Source organism: Apodemus sylvaticus, chromosome 4 (assembly GCF_947179515.1).
Source record: "Apodemus sylvaticus chromosome 4, mApoSyl1.1, whole genome shotgun sequence".
Lineage (NCBI taxonomy): Eukaryota > Metazoa > Chordata > Mammalia > Rodentia > Muridae > Apodemus > Apodemus sylvaticus.
The window spans coordinates 101644058-101649865 of NC_067475.1; the positions used below are offsets into that span (position 1 = coordinate 101644058).

A 5808-nucleotide genomic window follows, 5' to 3' on the forward strand; every position below is an offset into this window, starting at 1 on the left:
CAATTGGTGAGTAAAATAGTGCTTTGCCACATCACATGGCATGGGGTAAGTTTGAATTCAGAGTCTCTTTGTTCCTGTTTTTATTACTTTAGGATATTCATAGGAAGGGTAAAGATCACTTGTGGAAAGGAGTGCAGAAAAAAGTTAACACCCAAGGTATGGATGTCAGAAATAAAATATTCCCTGCTATTTAAGTAGAAGGTTCCTTTCCATCTCAGCAGGCAGAGATTACTTCATGTTTAGAGCACATGTTGGAGAATAAATAGGGTCTTGTGCCATGGATGGAGCAAATCACTGGAGAAAATCTTACCTTGGGCAGTATGGCCATGTTTGTGGAAATTTTGAAGAGATTAAACTGATGAAGCTCCTATTTATAGAGCTATTCTGATTGTTTCTGTTTTCCCCAGGCTTCTGGAGGTAAATACATGTGCTATTCATTGACAGAGCTGTTGGAATTTTTTCTCTGTTGAAATATGTGCAATTGGGCTCTGCAGCTTTGAGGTATATTAAAGCCACAAAGAGAAAAAGGGACAACGTCACGGAGGATCGTGTGTATATTAGCATGAGGTGAAGAAGTTTCTCTGCTAGAATGGTTTCTCTGCAGCATAATTTTGTGGAAATGGGCCCAGAATTTATGAGACAGGAAACTGTAAAGTTTAAAGGTGAAAGGAACATTGAAAGGAAATGTATCACAAAGAAGGATCCAAACGAGAGAGTCTCAGTAGAACTATTGCAGCTGGGGGAGCAAAGCAGATGGAGAGGCCCACCAGCTAAGGCTCAGTAAAGGAATTAGAAAGACACACAAGCTCATTTACAACTTTATCATGGAACAAGAAATGCAAGAGGGAGAATGGCCCATCAATAAATGAGGAGGGAGGAAAAAAATCAATGGTAGTTGTAAAATGTCTGAGCTATTGAACTGCTGTTTTCAAGTCAGTCTTTATAAAGAAATAAGGGTCTGGATAATTAGGAAGTAATTAAGGTCCCTCCGAGTGGAGGCACTATTGATGACAAATAAGTAAATAATTACCACTTGCATTAACAAAATGTGTGTGAATGTAGCAGAAATGCATTGGATAATAAATTTCCCTGCTCCAGTGGTAATTATTACACCACTTGTAAAGTAGCAGGAAACAGGGGAGAAATTCTATCTCTAACATGCTCAATTAAATAGATGTCATTTTGTCCTTGGAAAAAAGACTAAAGAGTGAGTTCTTCAGGATGAAATTGAGAATGTCTGGCCTCATCATATTTAGACAACTGAGAAAAACAGCAATAAATACAAAAATAACATTGAAGGGAAACAACAACCTTTGGAGTCAACCATTCGGTCAGTAAGTGGGTAATGCAAATCCTGCGTCCCTCGCTGTCTAGCAACCAGGATACTGAGCACATACTTTTACAAACAGTAAATATTTGAGTATTTTATATCTTCAGAGCCAAAAATCCTATGGCAAATTACTACTGGTCTTATTCAGACTACATAAAATAGAGCTAATTATGAGCCAAATATGTAGTATAAACTGGTTGAACAAATCTCATATATTTTTTATTGGTGAACTTAAGAATGGCTTTTTGTTTAATGCAGAGTCAGCACACAAGTAGTGAAGAACAAACCTACTTGAGAATTTTACCTCAACCCTATACAATGGTCTGTGGAGAAATGCTTTGACCTTTCAAGTGATGCTGATAATGTTTACTACATATGGTTCTACAACGACCAAGTGAAATAGCTGTTAGTTATACAGTTCTTGGCACAAGGTAGATACTCAAAACCACAATGCATTACCGTAGTAATATGGTAGATTTAAGTAAAACGTGATATTTCTTGCTAGATAATTCCAGAATCTACTATTGTTTTAATCTTAAATAAAACAGAACTTGGCATGTTGCTATTAGACACATAGTAGCTATTAATATATCTTTATTGTTTTAGCTCACATGCCACGGGAAAATGATCGTCTCGTATTGACCTCCAAATAAATTAGGATTGTCTGTAATTCTGAACATTATTAGAGTGAATGCTCCTGAAGAAGACAGAATTGCCTTGGTGGAAACCAGCAAGTAACTGGAGATAAAATGTGCATAAGTCATTAGAACAGATGCACGTGGTGGCCTTGAAATTACTTGAGACTCAGATGGATGAGAAAATGATAAGGGAGGGAATGAATGCTTGCTTTTGGGGTTCAAGAACAGCCTGAGACAGGAAGTGAAACAGAAATGGATGCACCTGGTGACTGCATTTCCGAACCACTGGACATGTGATCTGGTATGAGGATTGCAGCAGAGCATTACTAATTGGGACCTTCAGACGATATATAAGGGCAGAGAGTAGATGACGTGCACTTCTTAGGAGTATTAAAGTGGGATACAAAGTAGAAAGGATTTGTCACTCTTGCCAATTACCTAAGATTGTAAAGGCCTTTGGTGATATGTGATATTTGACTCTCTAAAGGCATTATGAACCAGCCACAGAAGTTATGTTTTTCTCCTTTGTCACCTCCATTATTTTATGATTATCCTGTAGTTGGAAACAAGTTTTGCTCATCTACCTGAGTACTTCACAAAGTGACTGGCACACGGTAATAGGCACAAATACTCGTAGGATGAACAGAAGCTGCTTTTCCATTTTACAGACATGGAAAAATATTCGTGTTCCAATTACATTGATTTTAGTTATACATTTTTTTAATTTATTGATATATTTATTTACATTTCAAATGATTTCCCCTTTTCTGGACCCCCACTCCCCGAAAGTCCCATTAGTCCCCTTCCCTCCCCCTGTTTTCCCGCCCAACCCTTCCCACTTCCCTGTTCTGATTTTGCTCCATACTGCTTCACTGAGCCTTTCCAGAACAAGGGGCCACTCCTCCGTTCTTCTTATACCTCTTTTGATGTGTGGATTATGTTTTGGGTATTCCAGTTTTCTAGGTTAATATCCACTTATTAGTGAGTGCATACCATGATTCATCTTTTGAGACTGGGTTACCTCACTTAGTATGATGTTCTCCAGCTCCATCCATTTGTCTAAGAATTTCACGAATTCATTGTTTCTAATGGCTGAATAGTACTCCATTGTGTATATATACCACATTTTTTGCATCCACTCTTCTGAAAAATATGGAACGCTTCACAAATTTGCGTGTCATCCTTGCGCAGGGGCCATGCTAATCTTCTCTGTATCGTTCCAATTTTAGTATATGTGCTGCCGAAGCGAGCACTAGTTATACATTTTAATCTGCTCCTAAAAGGCCTTAAAGTAACTTGCGTGTTGAAGTAGAATACCTGCTAAGAAACAGAGGTAAAAATTTCAGGAGTGAGCTCCCTTCTTTGGGTACCAAGGCCAGCAGATCATGATATTCAAGCAAGACATTTGGACTTGGTTTCTGGCAGTTGTAGCATAAAACAATCCACACTACGTTTTTATTTTTGGATAAGCAGTTTATGACATTCAACTGCACAGAAAGCATTTTTCCTGGAAACTAACTTGAGGAGGAAGAGATCGCATGGGACCTTGTAATATTTCAATTAAATGTTCCCTTATAGGGAAGAACATTCAATTGATGTGAGTGAGCATAAAATAGGTTCTAGAGAAAACTGGTACTGAGACAGCCCCGTTTCTGCTGGACATCCAGATGGTTCAGCGAGATTTGCTTTTTTTTTTTCTAAAGAGCTGTGCATCTGGAAAAAATAACCAGGAATTCAATTGTTTAAAAAGAAAAGATATTTAGATATAGTTATAGAATGGCGTTCATATTAGATGATTTTGCTTTGAAACATGGTAAATAAGTTGGAGGGTAGCATAAAACACTCTGCAGGGCCATGACTCATAAATCTATAACATTGCTTTTATTAATTTGGAATCTTCATGAGGAGAGATGAAGAAAATACTCCTTGAAGTGATTTCCACATTATGCTGATTTTGTGATCATCTGTGTACTAAGAGACCACCCAATTCATCTCTGTTGTAACGAACACCAGATTTTGTCCTGGGTTTGAAATCTCTGGCTATGACATGCAACATATTTAAAAAATCTGTTTGATTGATAGTTTAATCATTGTTCCCTATTACATCAGCAGCCAAGCCTAGTATTCCAATTTTGAAGGATTGTTTTGCCTCTGTCCCTGTGTCACACAAAGTACTTGTGGCTTGCCAATGGCAGATCTGATTGCAGCTTTATAGAATTCAGACGTAGTTGAAAGTTTAAATTTTCTGTTCTGTTCTCGTGTTTATCTTTTAGACAGCACATGATTTCGATTCCTCCTGTTATAAAATAAAATCAGCTTACCAATCATCTTCTGTCTTGTCTTCTTGTCTCTTTTCTTTCTTCCATATTTATATGGGTGTCACATTTTATCCTTTTGAACTGGTAATGGGACAGCCAGTCAGCACTTGATCTTTTGGAACCCAACCAGGCAAACATACAATCAGGTTTTCTCCTGGGTGCAGTTACAAATCCTTTCTTTTGGTCGGTGTTTTTGTCCTTGGTTTTCTGTGCAGTTCGGTGACCAGTCAAGTGTACATGACTTTACAGAAAATCAGCTAGGCCTAAAGAACAGTGCCAATAATAAGTACAGTATTTAACTGATCCTGACGATGGCATTCAGCCACCGATGTTCTGTTGCTCAAGCAAAATCTTTAGAGAGGAGGAACGTGTCTTCAGAGGGCCTTCCTTATAGATACTTCTATCTCCTTTTTAAACGTTTTGTTAAAAAAATTATTACCTGCTCTTCTTCCCCCAGTCTGCAAACCATCACCTGAGTGGTTTCTTTTGTGGTAATTTTTAATAAGATATTGATGAATGTATGATAGACACACAAAAGTGTTCCATATTTATAGATATACTATGGTAAACTTTAAAATAAGCGAACTCCTGTGACTAGAACCATTAAGATGATGGCCATTTCTACCACGCCGTTTCCTCTCAGTCCTTCCTCCTCCCCTCCCCTGTACTCCATCCTCTCCCTAGCGACTCTTACCTATCATTTTCAGATTAGCTTTGTTTTCTAATATTTTATATAAGTGGAACTGTGTTATATATTCTTGTCTGGTGTGGTTTGGCTTCTTTTCATTTGTCACTATTTAGAAAGGTATCCATGTTGTTCTACACATCAGAAATTCCTTTTAAAAGAAGGTTATTTATGTTTGTATGTATGTATGTATGTATGCATGCATGCATGTATGTATGTATGTATGTATTTGTATGCATGCTTGTGTGGATTTGTGTGTACTGTGTGTGTGTGCACTGGTGTCCATATGGGACAAAGCTGGCATCAGATCCCCTGGAACCGGAGTTACAGAAGACCTAGGTTTAGTTCTCAACACCCACAGAGCTGCTCCCAATGTATAGACATACACTAATATATAATATATGTAATTTTAGGCAAATATAACACGATTCTTTAAGTCTTTTTCAAACATCCTTAATGTTATTTTTCCTCCTCCCTCCCTCTCCTTTTGTATTGGCCTCCTACCTTTCCTCTTTTCAATCTATTAATATAGACAATTACATTAATTTCTCATTTTTCTTGAATGCTAAACCACTCTGACATTTCTGCAATTAAACTTACTCAATTATAATTTATCACACCTTGTATATGCTTTTGAATTTAACTTGATAAAAATTCGTGCTCTTAGAAAACTTTTGTTGTAAAATTTATGATTACAATTGATACTGATCACTAACTGTTGAATTAATGATGATCTCATATAATAAGTTTAAAATTATTTTCTGATCTTTCAAATTTCTTGAAGGGTTGGAGTTACTGTTTCCACAAATACTTGGTAGAATTAATCAGAGAATCCAG

At 37.2% G+C, this 5808-nt stretch overlaps 1 non-coding gene across 1 annotated transcript; it reads right to left on the minus strand.

The window, feature by feature from the left end:
• Positions 1 to 3114: 3114 nt before the first annotated feature.
• Positions 3115 to 3221, minus strand: LOC127683777 (U6 spliceosomal RNA). The gene has a single exon (XR_007977583.1). It is a non-coding gene; the product is annotated as a U6 spliceosomal RNA (small nuclear RNA).
• Between the last annotated feature and the right edge of the window lie 2587 nt (positions 3222 to 5808).